The 12,726-nt window shown below is 39.2% G+C and overlaps 1 pseudogene; it reads left to right on the forward strand.

Annotated features, from left to right (window-relative positions):
• The first annotated feature begins 670 nt into the window (after positions 1-670).
• On the forward strand, positions 671-9,342 carry LOC102281737 (cystathionine gamma-lyase-like; annotated as a pseudogene).
• Positions 9,343-12,726: the final 3,384 nt, after the last annotated feature.

Consider the following 12,726-nt stretch of genomic DNA (forward strand, 5'->3'; position numbering starts at 1 on the left):
CACACAAGGCTACCTAAGGTAGACGAGACATAGTGAAGAGTTCTGACAAAATGTGGTCCACTGGAGGAGGAAATGGCAACCCACTCCAGCATTCTTTCCATGAGAACTCCATAAACAGTATAAAATGGGACTATAGTGCTAGGTAATTACATAATACTTTTATTGCTATTATATTTCATAATAATTCTAAAATATAACTATATAATCATTATTAAAATTAAGTTGCTGCTGCTGCTTCTGCTAAGTCACTTCAGTCGTGTCCGACTCTGTGCGACCCCATAGACGGCAGCCCACCAGGCTCCCCTGTCCCTGGGATTCTCCAGGCAAGAACACTGGAGTGGGTTGCCGTTTCCTTCTCCAAAAAATTAAGTTACATGTTTTCAAATAGCTTTCATTTTTCTTTAGTAACCTTTTATGGATCCTGCAAAAGCTGTCTCTGCTCCCCAAATGTTTTGTTGTGCTAATTGTTCAGGCATGTCTGACTTTTTGCGATCCGGTGGACTGTAGCCGCCCAGGCTCCTCAGTCTATGGAATTGTCCAGGCAAGAATATTGGGGTGGATTGCCATTCCATTCTTCATAAATATGCTGTAGACATGACAAAATGCATTAATTTTTATAGTTAAAATATCACGCAGATAAAATGTATTCTCTTCAACAAGCTTTATGAGGATGGCCCAGGCTGTGTATCAAATAACAGTGAACAATGAACATAGTATCTTTACCACGTGGTCCAAGAAGAACGTAAGTAAATAGAAAGTAAATGCTTTCTATCTTCCAGAGGGGATGCGTGCATGTTATGATGTGGTGTAGTATTCGTTATGCTATGTTATATTACATACTGTGCTATAATACACGATGCTATGCTGTGCTGTATGTTATGCTATGCTATTCTATGCATTACACTATATTACACTATGATATCTCTTTTTCCTAGATGTTTGTTTTCCAATTCTACGAAGCCCTCTTTAGGTGCATTGCTTGGCCTAATGTTATGAATTTGGAATGAGTTTTGAGGTATAGAGAGACTGGGAACGGGTTCACTCCAGGGCACTATTTCTGCACCATTCCCCTGTGACTCAGTCCTGTCACTCCCTTGGCTTCCAGTTGGTGGTGACTTGCATTCAGGTGCATCCATAGGGGGATGTTACTTATCTTTCCTCATAGGATGCTAACTCCTCAAACTCAATCTCAAGTCTAGCACAGTCTTTATTCTAGAGCTGGGTTTACCATGCCAGACAAAATTTCTATGCATTAGACAAAGTCTCTGGTAGGCTAAGGGAAACTGAGAGACAAACAGCTGTTATTTCCCCCATATTGTCAGTGTGAGGGATTACCTGCATGCTCAGTTGCTCATTCATGTCTGACTCTTTGCGACCCCATGGACTGTAATCCACCAGGCTTCTCTGTCCATGGAATTTTTCAGGCAAGAATGCTGGAGTGGGTTGCCATTTTATACTCCAGAAAATTGCACCCCAAATATGAAGCAATTCCTGACCCAGGGGTTGAAGCTGTGTATCTTGTAATTCCTGCATTGGCAGGTAGATTCTTTATCCCTGGGTTACCTGGGAAGCCCATAAGGGATTATGCCTGAAAGGAAATCAGGCTGACTAGGCAGCATATATTTCTATACACAAATACTAAGAAATTTGATTATTACTTTGGTTCTTTTAGGCCCTCAGTCAAAGCTTCCTGTTTCCTTTTGAGGTGGTTGTCATTACTCTTTCCTATCCTGTACTCAGCACCTCCAAATAAGATTGAACTTTTGCTTGACTGGGGCCAAATGTTCAGAATAGTGAAAGCAAATAGATCTAAAATGCCATTTATAGTAAATGCACCATTATTACATATACCATTCAATGAAGAGGAAAATCTCTGCTAATTTAACACTGATACTATATTTTATATCACTTAGAGTTTTTATTTTATTCTACTGAAATACCTCTTTGTATATATTACACTTGTGAAATCATAAAAAGAATATTTAAGTGAAATAATTGATTAAATGACTCTAAAACTACAACTTCTTTCCATTCAGGGTCTAACTTTTTGATCTGGAAACACCAGTGCATTTTTTCCCATGTAAAATCATGCTTGGTGGCTACACAAGCATTAATGATTCATTGTTTCTTGAAAAATGCTACAGTAGTTTCTGTATGCTTATTGTCCAAGCAGCTAACAGTATTTTATAATTTTTCATACACAGGGGCAGGCAGTAACAACTTCCAAGCCTACCTGTTCCTGAATGACAATAATTATGTCATCTAAATTCGGATATGTTAAAATTTGAAGGAAAAGAAAAGAATCCCTGAAATAATGCAACTACATGTTAGCTGGAAACTTCAGATTCTCAACCACCATAGCTAAAGGGTAGGAATGTCTGCTTCTAAACATTCAGGATTCAGCTCCAGAAGCACTTCTGACCCAGTACTGTCACATTTGCAGTAGTCAATGGAAAACAATGCCACATGTCACTGAGTGGCATAGGTGGGTTTCCCTGGTGCTTCAGTGGGACAGAATCGACTTGCAATGTAGGAGACCCAGGTTTGATCCCTGGGCTGGGAAGATCCTCTGGAGAAGGAAATGGCAACCAACTACATTATTCTTGCCAGGAAAATCTCATGGACAGAGGAGCCTGGCAGGCTACAGTCCATGGCACCACAAAGGATTTGGAAACAAGTTAGCAACTAAAGAAGTAAAGCACAGAGGTGTATTTTGTCTGGGAAATTTTGCTTCGTATGACCATAACAAGAAGATGAGCCTTTCTAATTTCTTTTGGTCCTGGATTTTTCCCCAACAAGCACTTCTCACCTACGTCTGGGAACATTTCCTGAAAAAAGGTCATGTATAATTCACTGGGTGAAGGAGTATGTGGGACCACAATCTGCTATAGTCCTAAGCATTCTTGGATACCCTCCTTGCTACATACACACAGTCACAATCATTTCAGACTTCCATATTTCATGGAGAGGTTTATCAACATTATAGAAAGTTATTTTTTGTTCGTGGGTCAACTGCCTACACAGGTAGCAAGCTAAGAGGTTAGTAATTAACAAAATACCCTATGACAAAGTATCCTAGAGAAGGGGATCTGTCACACATATTCAAAATAACTTCCCAAGTCTGAATACTAGAAGTTAAACATGGTCCCTCTTTTCCCTGATTTCTTCAGAGAGCATTTGCATATGTTCAGTTCAGTGCAGGGGCTCAGTCGTGTCTGACTCTTTGTGACCCCATGGACTGCTGCATGCCAGGCTTCTCTGTCCATCACCAGTTCCCAGAGCTTGCTCAAACTCATGTCCATTGAGTCAGCAATGCCAACCAGCCATCTCATCCTCTGTCATACCCTTCTCCTTCTGCCTTCAATCTTTCCCAGCATCAGGGTCTTTTCCAATGAGTCCGTTCTTCCCATCAGGTGGCCAAAGTATTGGAGCTTCAGCTTCAGCTTCAGCCCTTCCAAAGAATATTCAGGACTGATTTCCTTTAGGAGGGACTGGTTGGATCTCCTTGCAGTTCAAATAACTCTCAGGAGTTTTCACCAACACCACGGTTCAAAAGCATCAATTCTTCAGCGCTCAGCTTTCTTTATGATCTAACTGTTACATCCATACATAACTACTGGAAAAACCATAGCTTTGACTAGACAGACCTTTGTTGGCAGAATAATGTCTGCTTTTTAATGCGCTGTCTAGGTTGATCTAGCTTTTCTTCCAAGGAGCAAGCATCTTTTTATTTCATGGCTCCAGTCACCATCTGCAGTGATTTTGGAGCCCTCCAAAACAAAGTCTCTCACTGTTTCCATTGTTTCCCCATCTATGTGCCATGAAGTGATGGAACCAGATGCCATGATCTTAGTTTTCTGAATGCTGAGTTTTAAGCCAACTTTTTCACTCTCCTCTTTCACTTTCATCAAAAGGCTCTTTAGTTCTTCTTCGCTGTCTGCCATAAGGGTGGTGTCATCTAGTATCTGAGGTTACTGACATTTCTCCTGGCAATCTTGATTCCAACTTGTGTTTCATCCAGCCTGGCATTTCACATGATGTACTCTGCATAAAAGTTAAATTAAGTTAAATAAGCGGTGTGGCAATATACAGCCTTGACATACTCCTTTCCTGATTTGAAACCAGTCTGTGTTCCATGTCCAGTTCTAACTGTTCCTTCTTGACCTGCATACAGGTTTCTCAGGAGGCAGGTAAGATGGTACAGTATTCCTATCTCTTGAAGCATTTTCCACAGTTTGTTGTTATACACACAGTCAAAGACTTTGGCACAGTCAATAAAGTAGAAGTAGACATTTTTCTGAAACTCTTTTGCTTTTTCGATGATCCAACAGATATTGGCAATTAGATCTCTGGTTCCTCTGCCTTTGAACATCTGGAAGTTCATGTTTCACATACTTTTGAAGCCTGACTTGGATAATCTTGAGCATTACTTTTCTAGCGTATGAGATGACTGCAATTATGTGGTAGTTTGAACATTCTTCGGCATTGCTTTTCTTTGTGATTGGAATGAAAACTGACCTTTTCATGTGTGCAGTCAAATGAAGGAAACTGTCAAAATTTAACAACTTAATTTAAATATTTTTCATTATCATTTATCCTGAGCATTTTCCAGGAGTCAGGCTCTAATCTGCTTCTAAGCTGCTTGACCCTGCTTGACTCACTCTGTGTTCCATGAACTGTTTTCTTCTTCCTCTTCTGCTCTCTTTTACTATTAATTTTTATTTTTTGCCCAGAGAAGTTTCATGATCTTATCTGCTTCCTCAAATCATATTTTCAGTCTTCAAAGGGCTTAAGGAGGTAGAAAATATTCAAATAGAAATCAAGGCCATGCATAATTTCAAAGACTTCATGCAAGGGTTAGGCCTGACTTGATTAGAAATTTTAAATACAGACAAAAATCAAGAGTCAGTAAGAAATTTGATGCAGGAAGTCAGAAGAAGAAGTAACAGAACCATGGGGGAGAGCTCTGCCTCATTCACTTAAGGAAACTAGTTAGCTTTAGCCAGTCCAACTTTAGCTTTATGCATTTCTCCTCCACTCTCACATTCTTGCTTCTGTCATCACTCCTTAATGGTAAAGCAGCTAGAACCCAACATCAATTTATCAGTCAGGCTGCATTAGGAAACATCTTTTTAGCTCTGATTTCCTAAGCTCCACTTCCAGAGGTGTGTCTTAATAGATGTTAGAGTTTATGCTGTGAATATATAATAATTTTATTTATTTTAAGGTTTTTTAGCTGACTTAGTGATCATCCAGACTAATAAATTAATTACTACACTTAAAATGGTTTGATTCAATTACATGATCTAACATCCAGAATACATTCTGAAGAATAAAACATATTTTCCAGGAAGGAATAAGTAACAATGAAAGCTTAAAATTTGAAAGGAAGGGCCAAAGGGAGGAGCCATAATGAGGGCATTTGGAGATATCCAATTTACCATACAGGGAAAGGATACCTACAGGATAAGGGAAAGTAAAATTTAGGATATAGAGGTTGTTCCAAAGGGACAGGACTAGGAGAGTAGCAAATAAAGTTTCTCATATTTGCTGTTTGGTTTAGGTTCTTCCTGGAAAATACAAGCATTTGCATACGTTGGAATATCGTTTCATCGCACTGTTTAAAATGCTAGAGGTAAAGGGAGTGAACCCAGGGGATGGGGGACCTAAGCAAGAGGGAGACTTGATTAGAACTTGTCTGTTGCTTGCACTGTGTGATGCCCATACATCTGAAGAAAATGAAGCATTTTCTCTGATTAACCATGTATATTTCTGAAAAGATTGGCAGTTCTCCTTAGTTCTTGGTTCAAGTTCCTTGGTTTAGGGGAATTACATCCTTGTAAATTTTGAACTCAGGTTCCCTTTAAGAAATGTTTTTGTTTCCTTGATATCCAATAGTGCTTGTCATATATTCGTGTCTAACAACTACCTTTTGCATGTGTGAATGACTGAATAAATGATTGGATGTAAAGCAAGCTCGTTCTGAGGAAGAAAAGAAGGAAGAAAGAGTTTTACTCTCCCATTAAGTTCTCTAGAGTTCTTTGAATGGTCAAGGCCAGATTTCTTATGTCATGTCTTGATGTACCCTTTGAATCATAAATTAAATAAAATACCTAATTTTTTTCCATTAAGTCTTTTGCACATATCAAGATTTTTTTTCCATTTTATGGAATATTAATAACAATAGTAGTATTAGTTACAGCTAATAATTGTACATTACTGTAATTCAATTATTTGCAAGAGCCAAAAAATCATCTCTTACTTTGGTTATGTCACCTGCAGAGACAATTTCTTTGTGATAGAATGCTGTAGAAGGTTCCATTCTCTCCTCCATATATCTCCATATATCTCCTAGAGGAACTGAGGTCAACCTTTGTGAAATAATATTCCTTCAGAGAACTGACCATTTCCAAGAAATTTAAAACAGAAACTTTCTCCATAATGGAACTTCCCAACTGAGTTCTCCTTCTGCTTAACCACAGTTTGGCTACATCCTCTACTGAGAACTCAGTCATATTTCTAGAAACTGCCTTGTTTTCAGAAAACACCTTGCTTGTTATTATACACTTGACTCCATTCATTTTAGCCATGATGAATCATTTACTCTTTGGGTAGGCCCAGTAATAACATCAGGAATCATTGCTGGGAAATCTAGAATATAAAATAACCTAGCTACCTGGTAAGAAGGACTTTAGGGTAAGTACATGAATGTGAATGCAAAATTTAATTCTATTCATAAATCAATATATATATCTAAAGCAAATTTTATTTCTTCCTTAAATTTGTTCTGCTTAATTTTGTGTTGTCTATATTTCTGATTCTATACCAAAAATAATTACAACATTGAGATAGTAAAGTATTTTATTTGGAGTAATGGCCTCCTCAATTCCAAATAACTTTTATGCACCAAAGAAGTAATTTTCCTCTTAAAGTAGACTTTAGGGGAGATAGTCCTGCTAACTACATATCCCAAACAATTTATGATATATAGGTTAATGCCATTATGACTGACCAATGACTTACTGTTTAAATAGTTAACCTATATGCCCTAACAGGTCATGTTTGTCAATCCAGTAATACTAACCAAGAAGTCTAGTATTTAATATTGCTCTTTCTTAACATTTCTAGTACAGAATACAGGTTCTTATACCTGTTTCTAAACAGGCCTGGTCATTCTGTGAGGGCATCAAGACTCATGAACCTTTAACAATGCTTATGTTTCTGTGATTATGCTATAATCCATCTTGCCTAGTACCTCTTCTGGAATATTTGGGGTTCTTTTATATTGTTTATGTTACAAATTGAGCCAAATGGCCATTAGAACAAATACCAATCATCTAGAATAAAGAAATCTGAGAAGGTCACTTTACTCGTTTGTCCCTTCTTACCTGCCAAGTGGCCTGATAGCACTCCTCATCCTTCCTAGGCCCCCACTGAACCAAGCAGCCCTGCTTTGCCCATCACTTTCCTATTTTTTGCCTTGCCATCTGTTCTGCTTTGATGTGACTGTTAATAATCGGTGTGACCTAAGTGATGACACCATTAATTTAGAGATTCGAGGGCATCTGCACTCTTTTGCTGCTACCTTTTGACATTCTTCATCAAGTTGACTGCTGCTACCATGCTCATTTCTCCTCTGAATTCAAGACACATACAATACATTGTCTCATATATATTTCTACTTGGACATTTAAGAGATGTTTTAGAGATTATTTTAGAATCTTGATTTCTTTTCCCCCCAACAATCTTCTCCCAAAATATTTACTAAAGCAGTGAATGGTAACTATATGCTTCCCATCACCTCGGTCACAAACTTTGAAGTCATCACTGTCTCTCTCACATAATTCACATCCAACTGATCAATATATATTGGTATATCAATTCTCTGAAAATTATACAAGATATGTCCATTTCTCACTTTTCCACAGCTGCTACCCTTGTCCTAGCCACCAGCACTCTTCATTTAGATTATTATAATATGCACCTAGTTGACAATCCTATCTCAATGCATCATTCAGAGTGATTCTGCAAAATTGTTAAAGAAGATCATTTTATGACTCTTCTCAAAAACCATCACTACACATCTTAGGTCAAGAGCAGTAAAAGGTCACAGAGTCCAGTTCTCATGGGCTAAATGCTGGATCCCAGGTGTGCTGTTACCTCTCCTTCACCTAATTCTTCTGTCATTTTCAAGTCCCAGTGCACCAATTTCATACTTTCATCTTCCTCACTGTTTAACTCTCTCTCTCTTTTATAGTTCAGCATGCAGTAAAAAGACACCTCTAGGTTTCCTGCCTAGGCTCCAACATTTCCCCATGCAGCCATCCATGCGGAATAGGAACTTGGACATCCCAGGGTGCCGTGCCCCCTATCTCGCTGTCTACCACATTCAAGCAAGGGGCTCCTAGGTGACACTAGGGTTTTGAGTTTAGCCAGTCTGGAATCCCACCAGGAATTGCTTGAAAAAGCTGTGGCAGCCCTGGAGGGGACTAAGTAGCCTCTGTGACTATTAACAATCTGTTAAAAAGCAGGGGGCCAAATTGTTTGTAAAGATGATGTGTATGGAGATACAAACAGGGTTCTTTAGGCAGGTGACAACTGAATTTGTATTAAAGATTTCCTTGTTGATTGTTCCAAAACCAAATGGTTAGAGGCAGCTATTATGGCAGAAACCAAGCTTGTTTAGATTGAAACCCCTACACATCCTGGCCTGAAGATGACTGACTGAAACCTGTGCACATACTGTCCTTAAACTTGGAGACATTATTTTAATCATTGATAACACATTTATGTCAACATATTTCCAGTGGCCTTATGGGCTTAGTGTCACTTAATCCTGTTTCTTACAAAATTCTCTTGGAGCAGTTCCATCTCCTGTTGACTGTTACCCCCACAATAAAGGCCTGAAGACTCTATAAGTCCGTATGGAGAAGTGTTTTGAAAATGGAATGGCAGTTGCTCAATTTCTACAGTCAGATCCTTCGGTAGAAAAGGTTATTTATCCTGGGCTGCCCCTCTCATCCTCAGCATGAGTTGGCAAAGCATCAATTCACAGGTCACCCAGAGATGATCGCCTTTTATATCAAGGGTTCCTTCAACATACTGATACTTTCCTCAAGAACCTTAAGTTATTTATTCTGTCTGAGAGCTCAGGGGGAATATGAAAGTCTTGCTGAGCTTTCAGCATTCATGACCCATGCATCAGCGGCTAAGAGTGAAGTCCCTGAAATAAGTGACACACTGATTCTACTATCTATAGACTTAGAGAATAAACAAGACCTACTAGACAATCTAGATCAAGTTTTGAAGGCAGCAAACCCTCCAAATGCAAGTTACAACTAGCATTCCATAACTGCTATCCAAAGTCACTTCCAGAGAAAATCAAATCTTCCACATAATTGAACGGACCATTAATGAGTCTTTACAGAATTTTCAAGTGAAAAATTTAAGGTACCTCATTACCTTTCACACCTTCATCCCTCTTAAAATGTTTCCTCTTTCCCTTGCAAGCAATGCGCCACTTGGGGCCTTTACATTTACTTTTTAATCCAACTCAAATATTTTTCTCCATTACATTCAAGTATCTCCATTACATTCATTCATATCTGCATTTGTGAAAAGACATTGACCAAGTAAGACAAGATAGTAGAGTAGGAAAAACCTGAGCTTGCCTTTTGTCATGAAAAAACAAAAAAAGTACATATAGAACATTTTCATCTCTAAGAATGAGCTGAAAACTAATAGAAAAGATTTTCTGCAAGTACAGATAAAAAGAAAGCCACGAGAGATGGGGTAAGAGTATGGAGAAACAATCTGGCTGGGACACACACCCCAAGCACTGTGTTCAACAAACAGGAGGAATGTTGCAACTGCGAGTGACAGGCCTCTGAGTTCCACCTTGAGGTCTTCAGCCATGCGGAAACCTGCAGTGGGAAGAAGAGCCCCTGTAATGTTTAGCTTTGGAAACCACAGGGCTTATAACTGGGAGAACTAGAGTCTGCTCTTTAAAGGCACATACAAAGTCTCAAACACTCTAAATCCCAGAGCAGAGGTAGCATTTTTCAGAAGTACATGGGTCATAAGTGAAGGAGATTGACTAATTTTAGGGCTACTGAAAAAGGAAGGGATCTGTTGAAACATTCTCTGGTTACACATGAACTAGCAGGTGCTGTTTTTGTTTTTGTTTTTTTTGGTTGGGGGTGCATTCTCTTCCTAGCTGACTTGATGCTTCAGTTCAGTTCCTTCAGTCGCTCAGTCATGTCTGACTCTTTGAGACCCCATGAATTGCAGCAAACCAGGCCTCCCTGTCCATTACCAACTGCTGGAGTCTACCCAAACCCATGTCCATCGGGTCCGTGATGCCATCCAACCATCTCATCCTCTGTTGTCCCCTTCTCCTCCTGCCCTCAATCTTTCCCAGCATCAGTCTTTTCCAGTGAGTCAGCTCTTTGCATCAGGTGGCCAAAGAATTGGAAATTCAGCTTCAACATCAGTCCTTCCAATGAACACACAGGACTGATCTTCTTTAGGATGGACTAGTTGGATCTCCTTGCAGTCCAAGGGACTCTCAAGAGTCTTCTCCAACACCACAGTTCAAAAGCATCAATGATTCAGTGCTCAGTTTTCTTTATAGTCCAACTCTCACATCCATACATGACTACTGGAAAAACTAGAGCTTTGACTAGATGGACCTTTGCTGACAAAGTAATGTCTCTGCTTTTTAATACGCTGTCTAGATTGGTCATAACTTGCCTTCCAAGGAGTAAGCGTCTTTTAATTTCATGGCTGCAATCACCATCTGCAGTGATTTAGGAGCCCCCCAAAATAAAACTGTCACTGTTTCCACTGTTTCCCCATCTATTTGCCATGAAGTGATGGGACCAGATGCCATGATCTTAGTTTTCTGAATGTTGAGCTCAGTCAATGTTTTCACTTTCCTCTTTCACTTTCATCAAGAGGTTCTTTAGTACTGTACTTTCTGCCACAAGTGTGGTGTCATCTGCATATCTGAGGTTATTGATATTTCTCCCGGCAATCTTGATTCCAGCTTGTGCTTCCTCCAGCCCAGCATTTCTCATGATGTACTCTGCATATAAGTTAAATAAGCAGGGTGACAATATACAGCCTTGACATACTCCTTTCCCTATTTGGAACCAGTCTGTTGTTCCATGTCCAGTTCTAACTGTTGTCCCCTGATTTGTATACAGATTTCTCAAGAGGCAAGTCAGGTGGTCTGGGATTCCCATCTCTTTGAGAATTTTCCACAGTTTATTGTGATCCACACAGTCAAAGGCTTTGGCATAGTCAATAAAGCAGAAATAGATGTTTTTTCTGGAACTCTCTTACTTTTTTGATAATCCAGAGACATAAGATGAGCAACTGCTGTTGGAAAAACTGTTCTGATGGACTTGCCAGACAGAGGGTTGATACAAACTCTCAATTTATAAAAACAAAGAAACAACAAGAGAGCAACAACAGAGAAACAGTTGTCTGCAAAGCACAGTAAAGGAAAGCATGATAAAAAGAAGTATGTCTGTGATACATACAGGAAAAATTTTTACTCTATATTTCTGGTTTGAATATTATTTCTTACTCATAAGCATGATTTTTTCTCTTCCATCCCTATTTTAACATTCATCTATTTGTTCTGGTGCTGAATGTCAAACTTTAAATCTGTTGCACAGCATGAGCTTTTATAATAAACCCCTTTTTAAAAGGATGTGGACAACCATAAATTTGCCCATAAATGAAAAGTACTGGATTAAATAATATTAACCTAGCATTCCTTAGTATATTATCCAGAAAGATGAAGGAGTGACCTATCTCAATGGACAGAGGTGAATATACTATTTTGCTAGTGTGAAATTTGGTATGTTCTCCATTGGTTGCCTACTGCTAAGCACAGATAATACCACATAGCTCTTCAATAAAGAGGTGAAGAATAAACCACAGATCCTCTCATTGTTCAGGCTCTCCTGACTGCTAGAGATGAACAGATTAGATCAGTTCTCTGTTGTAGGCATGGTTGACTTTAATCATCACATTTGGCTTCAGTTAACTTTGAATTTCTGAACCAAGAAAAGTGAAAATAGAAGAGAGAAAAAACCAAATAAATATTTAAAAGCAAACAAAAACAGGGAAGCATAGTGAATGCAAATGCCATGAAAAAGTCAAGGCTATGGCCTTCTTAGTGGTCATGTAAGGTTGTGAGCACTGGACCATAAAGAAGGCATAGAGCCAAAGAATTGATGACTTCAAACTATGGTGCTGGAAAAGACTGACAGGCCCTTGGACAGCGAAGAGATCAAACCAGTCAATCAGAAGGGAAATCAACCCTGAATACTGATTGGAAGGAATGATACTGAAGTTGAAATTCCAGTATTTTAGTCACCTGATGTGAAGAGCTGAATCTTTGGAAAAGTCCCTGATGCTGGGAAAGATTGAGGGAAGAAGAAGAATAGGGGGTCAGAGGGATGAGATGGATGGATGCCATCACCAATGCAAAGGACATGAACTTGGGCAAACTGTGGGAGATGGTGAGCGATGGGGAGGCCTGGAGTGCTGCAGTACATGGTGTCCCTAAGAGTTGGATACAACAGAATGACTGAACAAAAACAACATAATCCTCCTACAAGGGAGTTTAGTTCAATTCAGTTGCTCAGTCATGTCCAACTCTTTGTGAATCCATGGACTGCAGCACGCCAGGCTTCCCTGTCCGTCATTAAC

The sequence above is a fragment of the Bos mutus genome, chromosome 7, assembly GCF_027580195.1.
Source record: "Bos mutus isolate GX-2022 chromosome 7, NWIPB_WYAK_1.1, whole genome shotgun sequence".
Classification (NCBI taxonomy): domain Eukaryota; kingdom Metazoa; phylum Chordata; class Mammalia; order Artiodactyla; family Bovidae; genus Bos; species Bos mutus.